The sequence below is a fragment of the Euphorbia lathyris genome, chromosome 6 (genome assembly GCF_963576675.1).
Source record: "Euphorbia lathyris chromosome 6, ddEupLath1.1, whole genome shotgun sequence".
Classification (NCBI taxonomy): Eukaryota; Viridiplantae; Streptophyta; class Magnoliopsida; order Malpighiales; family Euphorbiaceae; genus Euphorbia; species Euphorbia lathyris.
The window spans coordinates 59,229,138-59,239,895 of NC_088915.1; the positions used below are offsets into that span (position 1 = coordinate 59,229,138).

General features: G+C 41.0%; 1 non-coding gene across 1 annotated transcript; it reads left to right on the forward strand.

The window, feature by feature from the left end:
- The first annotated feature begins 3,162 nt into the window (after positions 1–3,162).
- Positions 3,163–3,269, forward strand: LOC136234475 (small nucleolar RNA R71). Its single transcript, XR_010691357.1, has one exon. It is a non-coding gene; the product is annotated as a small nucleolar RNA R71 (small nucleolar RNA).
- Positions 3,270–10,758: the final 7,489 nt, after the last annotated feature.

Genomic DNA, 10,758 nt, shown 5'->3' on the forward strand with positions numbered 1-10,758 from the left:
TTGTGTAAATCTGACTTCGCTAGAGACCACTAGGAATGAGGCTTTGTGGTTGGGCTACGGCTTTAGCCTTAGTTGTCAATAAACCTAATGCTTTGCATGACCTAGGGTATATGCCTAATCAAGCCGTCACCCGAATGCATGTGAATAGGTTAGACAAATCCCGTACAAATTTGTCTTTCACTTAGGACAATTACCTTCAATCATTGGTAAAATATAAATCTGAACTCCCTAAACCCATACATAGGATTTAATCAAAGGATTCCTCAACCTATATTGTGCCATCCGTCAATTCACCTTCTACCCTGTCAATTGTTCACTTTATTTTGTTATCTTTATTGCTTTCAATTAGTTAATTAGTTATCAAAAACCCAACTTTTATCCAACCCTCTAAACAATTAGATCATTCTAGGTAGATTTGCTAGTTATAACGAATAGTCTTTGTGGTTCGATCTCGTGCTTAGCACAATATTACTTGTTGCGATAGGATACACTTGTCCTATTAAATGCTATATACTTTACGAGCATCAAAGCACAGCTTCGAGGTTGTTTAGACAACTATCAAAAGAGTTTCCATAAACCGAGAAGTCATCCATGAATATTTCTACGGTTCGCTCCACCATGTCATGAAAAATGGACATCATACATCGCTGAAAAGTGGCAGGAGCATTGCATAGCCCGAACGGCATTCTTCTGTAAGCATAAGTCCCATATGGACATATGAATGTTGTCTTCTCCTGGTCCTCGTAATGAATTGCGATCTGGTTGTATCCTGAGTAACCATCGAGAAAGCAGTAGAAAGCATATCCTGCTAACCGCTCCAGCATCTGATCAATGAAGGGCAAAGGAAAATGATCCTTCCTCGTGGCTTCATTGAGCTTTCTGTAATCAACGCAAACTCTCCACCCTGTAATCGTTCTTGTGGGTACTAACTCGTCTTTCTCATTGAGGACTACTATTGTTCCTCCCTTCTTTGGCACAACGTGAACAGGGCTTGTCCACACACTATCAGATATTGGGTAAATAATGCCAGCATCGAGAAGCTTGATCACTTCTTTTCTCACAACTTCCTTCATGTGGGGATTCAGCCTTTATTGCGGTTGAACAGTTAGTGTGTGCTCTTTTTCCATCAGGATTCTGTGAACACAGACTGCCGGAGTAATTCCTGTTATGTCATCAATTTTCCATGCGATTGCACTCTTGTTTCTTCGCAAGACCGCCATGAGTTGCGCCTTTTGATCAGGAGTTAACTTTGAGGATATGATGATCGGATTTCCGCTGGGTGGTTCCAGGAATGCATACTCGAGGTGTGCAGGCAATGGTTTTAATTCCGGTTTAGTCACCGGCACAGTCGGTATCTCCGGTGGTTCTTGATGAGTAGGAACAGTAGGATCGAAAGGAGGTGCCGGTAAGCTGGTTTCAATAGAACAGCCTGTTTTTTCGCATATGTTCACCTCTTCTCCCAATAAAGTTTCTAAAGTGTTCTGTTCCTGCAAAGTAGAAAGACTTTGAAAATCATCCAAGAAACAGCATGTGTCATCATTATTATTTGCACGTCTCATTGCCTCGTTCATCTTAAAGATGACTTCTACCCCATTAATTCTTAAAAATAATTGTCCCTCACCTACATCTATCAATGCCTTTCCCGTGGCTAAGAATGGTCTACCTAGGATGATAGGAACATGCAAGTCTTCATCTATGTCCATTATAATGAAATCAACGGGCAAAATAAATTTCCCTACTTTGACTAGCACATCTTCCACAACCCATCTAGGATAGCATACTGAACGATCAGCTAATTGAATAGACATGCGAGTAGGTTGGGGTTCTCCTAATCCAAGTTTTGCATATATAGAGTATGGCATGAGGTTTATGCTAGCTCCTAGATCACACAGTGCATTTTCAATATTTAGCTTTCCAATTGAACAAGGAATTGAAAAACTCCCTGTATCTTTTAGCTTCTTGGGCAGCTGCTGCTTGTTTTGGAGTATTGACGAACAATCTCTGTTGAGTTGTATCATGGAAATGTTCTCCAGTTTCTTTTTGTTCGATAGGATGTCTTTGAGGAATTTGGCGTATGTCGGCATTTGTGTCAGTGCTTCCACAAAAGGAATGTTGATGTGTAACTTCCTTAAGGTATCCAACACCTTCGAATTCTGCTCTTCCAACTTCTTGTTGATTAGACGCGTTGGATATGGCACAGGTGGGACATATGGCAGTGGTGGTTTATACGTTCTTTCCTCCTCCTCTTGACTTGGCTTACTTGCTTGGTTAGCCTTCTTTGTTTCTTCATTACTAGGAACAACCTGTTCCTGTTCCCCTTCAGCTTCTTTGGACGTTCCTGCACACTCAGCATTCTTATCAGTCAAAACAACTGGTTGAGTTTCCTTACCAGACCTTAGGGTGATTGCCATGATGTCGCCTTTAGGATCTGGCTCTGTGTTGCTTAGCATTATTCCCTTTCCTTTTGATGTGGATGCGGCTATCTGGTGAACTTGTGTCTCCAGAATCTTGATCGACGCATGCGTCTGTTTCATGAACTGCATCATCATTGTTTTCATATCCGGTTCGACATCTTCCTTTTATGGCACAAGTTGCTTGTATTGCTGCTGAGGTTGCCATTGGTACTGTCCTCCTTGCTGTTGTTGATACCTTGGCTGATCTTGATACCGTGGTTGTCCCAGCTGGTCTGGTTGGCCTGTCCATCCAAAATTTGGATGGTTCCTGGTTTCAGAGTTGTACGTGTTAGAATAACGGTTAGGCTGGTTCCTTTGATTATACCCTGCGTAGTCACATTCAGCCTGTTTGCCCTTTCCTGACTTATCTCCGGGACAATTTATGTTGAAATGAGCTCCTCCGCAAAAATCACAAATGTCATTGAATGGAGGTTCATTGTGTATCGAAGACACATTTATCTTTCCCAATTGTCGAGCAAGCTGTTCTACCTGACTTGTTAGTTTCGATACAACATCATCATTTCCCATCTTCTTCCATTCACTTCTGGCTGAGTGCCAGTTGTAACTTGTGCTGACTACCTTCTCAATAAGGTCATACAAAGCCTGCGGTTCAAGATCTTCTGGATTACCGTTAGCAATGGATTCGATTTGAATTTTGTAAATGTTGGTCACACCATTGTAGAAATTTTGCACTTGCATCCACATAGGGATACCATGATTTGGGACTCTCCTCAACAACTCTTTATATCTCTCCCAGGCTTCTGCCAGCGACTCATCCTCTTCTTGTATGAACCGAGACACTTCATTTCTCAGCTTGATGGCTTGTCGGGGTGGGAAATATTTCATCAGAAAAGCTCGCGCCATCTCTTCCCAACTTGTGATTGTTCCTGGCTGTAAATTTCTTAGCCAGTTCTTCGCTTTATCCCTCAGGGAAAAAGGAAACAGCTTCAATCTGATCACATCGTCAGAAACACCTCTGTTCGATCTGAATGTGTTGCACAATGTGATGAATTCTTGAATATGCCCATTTGGATCTTCAGATTGAAACCCATTAAATTGTACGGAGGCCTAGATCATCTGTATCATGGACCCCTTCACTTTGAACATGTTGTTCCCCTCGTTGGGTAACACGATACATGATGAATGTCCCTCTGTGGTTGGCCTCGACTAATCTCTGATTCGCATAACAGGAGGGTTGTTATTCTCTCCTTCTTCTTCTTGGTTTGGTTGAACTGGTTGTTCGGGTGGTACCCTTGCAGCCATTCTTCTTTCTCGTTGTCTTTCTCTCTGTCTAGCATGTCGAGCTCCCGCTCTGTTTCGTCTACACGTTCTCTCTAACTCGAGATCCATAGGAAAAACAGGAGGTCCAGTTCTATGCATAAACAGGTTAAGAACTTCTTTGTTTCCTACACGCCTAAGCAAACGGATTAAAAACACCCTGTTTCACAGAAATTTCAGATAGATTTGTTGCTTTCAATCCCCGGCAACGGCGCCAAAAACTTGTTGTCATATGATGAGACTCTAGCAAGTGCACTAGATACAAGTAATAAAGTGATAAGTTAAGTATCGTCTCCACAGGGATTGAGATTCAAATGTATATCAGAAATTGTTGCTAAATAGCGTGTGTGTGTCAAACAAGCTTTCTTCTTTTTAAGTTGATTGTGTGATGTTGGTTTCGTAAGATGTAAGAGGGTTGATGCAGTAAGAAATAAGACAACTTGGTAATGATTTAGAAAATAGAACAGGCTCGACACTGCCGAACAGGTGTGCAAAGCCTTACAACATTCCAATGAATACAAGATAATGCCAATGAAGCCAAAGTATCAGTTTTGACGTGAGCTTGAGTCAACTGTCGTGTGTTCTCAAGCTCCTAAGAGTTACTAGAACCTTTAGCGTCCTAAAGATACGTTCTTTCTTGCATTAAGAACAAAACTGCATTTCTAATTAAGAAAACCCATGACACAACCATCTAACTGGTCAACTTCGAGGTTGGGAGATTAATAGAGATATCAGTGTAGATGTAAGCAGTGTCCTATCATCCATCTAACACATGCATAAATGCCGAAGCATGAAAGTTAAATCCTCATCAATCACAGCATTGACAAAATACTAATATTCATTAAAACGATGTAAAACTTACATTACCGGCTCGGCCTGGCCGTGCCCATTCAAAATAGATTACTTACTCATATTGAGCAAAGAGTAATCTGAAGTTCTTGAAACGTTGAGAGACTCCATTAGAGCTCTTTTACAGACAACTATTCTACTTCTTAAAATTAATAAACGTTCCGAACTCCCTATCTCTCCTTTGCTACGTCTATTTAAAGGAGGAAGACAGGGGCAAAAATGGTACAACCTTCGTACCTTACCATAAAATAAGTCAACTAAAAACTAAGACAAAATAACTAAAATGATTAAAGATCGTTTGACCCTTGAACACTCAAGGGGTTGATATTTCATGTCATCATGCTTCTTTCGATAATGCCGCCTCTGCACTTCTCCACTTGCTGATCTGTCTCTGCCACCTCTGATCTGTCGCTGTCCGTCATTGGATAATCCGGCGTTTGACCGCTGGACATAATATAGGCTCCACTCCTCTTTGTCCGTAGCAAAACAAACTGTTTCCAGCGAGTTTAGCATTTATCTTTACTAATCTGCATAAAGACACAAATCAGTCCTTATTCTTTGCCCTATAGCATAAATAACACCCAAATCCCTTAAAATTATCAAGTTAAACGTAGTCAATTTCATGCCTAACACATGGCACCATCTGTTCCCGTCAGCCACTATTAAGATTAAACCAAGAATTGGCTCGGATCATAGCTCGTTCATATTAAACACCGACAGCCAGTAGCAAGTTAACAATAAGAAGCGACATCAGTTCTGGTTCGAAAATATGTGGACCAAAGACGATAATTGCCATAAAATAGTGGAAGAAGCATGAAGTTCGAATCAACTTGGGAATCGATGCTATGCTGATAAACATGAAAGAGTGGCGAGAAAACTTACAGAATGGAATAGGAATGAGTATGGATCAATTGGAAACAATATCCGATTACTGAATGAGGAGCTAAATGAGCTGCAGTCATAATCTGATCCGAGGAAAAGAGTGAACGAAGGCAACATTAGCAGAAAGCTAAGTGATTTATTAGAGAAGGAAGAAATAATGTGGAAACAGAGGGGAGAACTGAATGGTTAAAATCCGGAGGCCGGAACACTGCCTATTTCCACGCAACTGCCTCGGCCAAGAGGCGTAATAACAAGATAAAATGAATTCGGGATGCTGGGGGAAATTGGAAAACGGGACAGACGGATATTGCAGGGATTATTATGGGCTACTTCCGAAATATCTTTACCACCGCGAGCCCGTCGGGTGATGCTGAATTCGTGAAAAATGTGGATAATGAGCTGAATGATGAGGAACAGCAGCTACTAGATACGACATTTACAAAGGAGGAGGTAGAGGCAGCACTTAAACAAATTAACCCGTCAAAAGCCCCGGGACCTGACGGTATGTCTTCTTGCTTCTATCAATCTTTTTGGGATGTCGTGGGTTCTGATGTAACAAATGTTGTTTTGAATTGTCTGAACCATGGGATTATGCCGGAGTCGCTGAATCATACAACAATTGCTCTTATTCCTAAAATTAGGAATCCGGAAGCAGTTAAGGACTTTCGTCCGATTGTGCTACGTAACGTAATCTATAAGCTAATGTCAAAGACACTAGCAAATTGGATGAAACAAGTCCTCCTTAAATCAATCAATGGAACACAATCTGCCTTTGTGCATGGAAGACTAATCACAGACAATGCAATCATTGCATTTGAGACTTTCCATAGCATGAAAGGGCGTATGAAGGGGAGAAAAGGTGCTTTTGCCCTTAAACTGGACATGAGCAAAGCCTATGACAAGGTTGAATGGAATTTCCTCTGGCTCATGATGGAGCAGATGAAATTCCCGGATAGATTCATTAAAATAGTAATGATGTGTGTTTCATCTGTACCAATGTCAGTCAGAATTAATGGAATGCTTGAAGGCTTTATACAACCATCGAGGGGATTAAGGCAGGACGACCCAATTTCTCCGTATTTATTTCTGATCTGCATAGAGGGACTCTCTGTGGCAATCAGACAAGCTGAGGTTAGGGGTGCTCTTCATAGGGTTAAACCGAGTCGCAATGGTCCTAGTATTTCCCACCTTTTCTTTACGGATGACTCCCTCATCTTTGGCAAAGCAAATCTCAAGGAAACATAGACAATTGCGACAATTGTGCATGAATATGAGAGAGCATCGGGACAAACGGTAAACTTTGAAAAGTCCGAAATGTTTTTCAATGAGGGGGTGCCGATGGAGGTACGAAATCAACTGCTTATAGTGCTACAGGTTAAAGAGACAAAGAGTTTACCTAAATATCTCGGCTTGCCAACTTTAGTTGGGAGATAAAAAAAGACGGTTTTTATTTCCATCAAGGAGCGCATACAACGCAGACTAGCGGGATGGAAAGAGAAGCTTCTATCAGTCGGTGGCAGAGAAATTTTAATTAAAACAGTGATCCAAGCGATTCCCCAATATGTGATGTCGTGCTTTCTGCTTCCCGACAATTTGTGCCTAGACATACAACGTATAATAAGCCGATTCTGGTGGGGTGGACACGAAGGGAAGCGCCCGATGTACTGGTTGGCGTGGGAGGCGTTATGCCAATCAAAGGTGAAAGATGGACTTGGTTTTCGCTGGCTGAAATCTTTCAATTTGTGCGCACAGGTTCTGAAAGCCAAGTATTTCCCAAATTCAAATTTTTTGGAAGCCCCAATGTCCACCAATCCAAGTTTCTTTTGGCAGGGTGTGCGTGAGGCCTGATTTTTAATTGAAGTGGGAATGATGTGGAGGGTCGGTGACGGAAACCATATCGATATATGGAGAGCCCATTGGGTACCGGGGGTTAACGCCAGACATTCGCTAGTCTGTCTCGATAATCCCATACCGAGGCTGGTAAGCGAGCTGATACGAGATGACAGAATGGCTTGTTGAGATTCGGAACTGCTGAATCATTTTTTCACGCCATCAGATATGCAAGAAATTAGTAAAATCGAATTGAGTATCCGTCGACCCGCTGATGAATGGTACTGGGGTAGAACGCGAAATGGAAGCTTCATGGTGAAGTTTGCGTATTTCCTAGAAGAACAAAGACGAGAATCACTATAGCATCGACATCGTCAAACACGGTGTCGACCTTTTGAAAACAATTATGGGCTGCTAAGCTACCGCTGAAGGTAAGGCACTTTACATGGAAATTATCCCGTAATATACTACCAACGTTTATGGTTCTCACAAGGCGCGACGTCCCGTGCTCCACAATTTATCCTCAATGCCACTGTTCATAGGAGGATGCGATGCACTGTCTGAAAACATGCCCGACAACTAAAAACTTCTGGAAAGAGGTAGAGCTACCTTCCCGGATTGACAAAATGGAAGCGACGGACACAATATCATGGCTACAGGTTTGCTTAGAAAAACTAACAACTGTTGATTTTGCTAAGTTTGCGAGTTTGACGTGGTGGCTCTGGAACCGGTGCAACAATCTAATACATAACAAAGTCTGGACCCCGGATGAGGTTCTAAGGATCAAATCTTTAGACTTCTTGACAGACTGGCAGCCAAGTATGAGGGAGGCAGTGTCGAACCTTCACCCGACGATGGCTCCTGACTCTTACAAGACTTGGTATCCTCCCCCACGGGGTATCACAAAAATTAATTGTGACGCTTCACTTGGGGAAAAATGGCCTTGTTGCAAGAGTTGGGCTTATTGCACGGAACAATGAGGGTCAGATACTCGCATCGGTGGGATTCCCAATTGAACCATATGGCTCGGTTGAAGCAGCGGAACTTCAAGCAATTTTGGAATGTCTGCCTCTTGCACGAGATTGTTTTTTTTACTCATATTCAGGTTGAGTCGGATGCAAAAATTGGTATTGATACACTTAATGGTGATCGGTTACCGTTGGCTTCCTTATGTTTTCTTTATGAGGATGTCCTCAGTCTTAGTTTGGGTTTTCAATATTGCACTTTTAATTTTATTCATCGGGAAGGAAATATGCTTGCTCATAATTTGGCAAGATGGGTAAGGGATATTACTTTTCCGATGATCTTTATAGAAGATTGCCCGATTATTATTTGGGACTCGGTCTGTAACGATGCCGCAAGGCTATGATTAATATATTTTCCTCTATTCTCAAAAAAAAAAGCCAAATATTCCAACGTTATTCTTGATGTAATTAGCTTGTATGATGATTCAGCTTGTATGATGATTCTATATATTGACGTTAGTTTTTACAAACATATATAATAGATAATAGGTAATATAATAGATTAAATAGTACTAATATTTTCATCAATTATATGGTAAAGGCCTTAATATTTCAAATGCTCTATGTTTGTAAAAAAAAAAAAAACTACAAAATGAAAAATCATGTCAAGATCATCCAAGTATATTATTTATCTTTTTGATTTGTGAAGCGAGAACGTCTTCTTGAAAAGCTTCCACACCGAATCCAAATTCTTCTTTATTTTATTTCTCCTTAAATGGTATGCTTTCAATTCTGAAATTGATATTTTTTGCTGATGATAATCATCTTTTAAGGGAGACATTGGATTTTGAAGCTCTTCATTGAACTCTTCCCATAACATATCCATCTTCTCCTCCATGTAGCGTTGTTCATTCCAATTCCGATCAGGACAAAACACAGAACACGCACTCCAGAAGGAAGGTGACGAAACAAAGAAATGAGGAAGTGAGTTTGTTATCCTTGGAAAGCTGAAATCTTCATCAGATACCATATTATTATGAGTCATCTTAGAAAATGACTAAAGAAGATGAACAAAAAGAGAAAGATGTTACGACTATATATATATATATATACTTTAGATGTTGAAAGATACAAAATGGTTTGGAAAGGACAAGATTTATAAGAATATGAACGTTTTTTTTATTATCAAATTTAATGCAATTTTTCTTCTCCAATTTACTGATTTGAATTTCCATATGTGTAATTTGGACTTTGACTACAAATTAAGGATTGATTATCAAACGTTATATCAATTTTAGGCTAATTTAGTTACATATATCACATTCTACAAATACTTTACATAAACTTATTTGTTTATTTTTTTTGGTAGAAAAGGAAAAGAAAAACGAATAACAACAAACTACCCAGGAATTAGCCTAGGGAAGCTAACCCCAATCCTATCTTCTAAGAGAAGATGAGAGATGAAACTAGGGGAAACAGGAAGGGTAGTAACGCCTAACGTCCCTTCATGGCCCGCCGCCGCCAAGCGATCAGCAACACGATTCTGCTCTCTAAAAATGTGTCTGAACTCTACGAACTCAAAGGAGGAGCAAAGCCTTATAATAGCTTTGATGAGGTTGCGACTGTTAAGACCCATAGAATGATTCTCAGAAATCATTTTGATTGCTTCCAAATTATCAGACTCCACAGAGAGCCTCTTAACACCCAGCCTTTTAGCAAGATTGATTCCAGTAAGAATAGCCCAGAGCTCCGCAGAAAAGGAAGAACCCAACCCTAAATTCTGGGAGAACCCAGAAAGCCAGACGCCCCCTACATCTCTAAGCACACCTCCAGCCGCAATCTTACCGTTACTGAGGCAGGAACCATCAGTATTCAGCTTCACAACCCCCTCTCTTGGCCTGCTCCATCCCACGAGATGGACATCACAACACTGAGAGGCTCTGGCAAGGGACTCTCCTTTGAAACTATCGATAATAGAGAAAAGTTTTTTCGAGAAGAAATCAGCTAAGTTTGTCATAAAAACAGTTTTATCTCCAAAAATCTCCTCGTTTCTCCATTTCCAAACTTGGTGACAGATAATAGCAAAGAAAATGTCACCATGCTCCATGTATGGAAGCAACTTTCCTCTAACACCATCAGAGAACCAGTCGACCTCAGAATGTGCCATGAAGGAAGAGAAAATATGGTGTGGGAGAATTTTCCTCCAAACCTCTTTACTATTAGAGCAATCTCTAAGAGCATGGCACAAAGTCTCAACATGGCCTCTGCATCTACTGCAAGCTCCAGAATCAGCCAAGTGCCTTCTGTGCCTATCCGAATTAGTAAGAAGCCTGTCCTTAACGCCCAGCCACAGGAAACTCCTAATACGGAAAGGAACTTTAAGGGTCCAAATCGACTTCCACACATCCGAGGGAGGATCAGATCTAAAGAGAGAGAAAGCTTCAAAGGCCGATTTGCAAGAATAAACTCCATTGTTAGTCAGCGCCCAACAGTGCCTATCC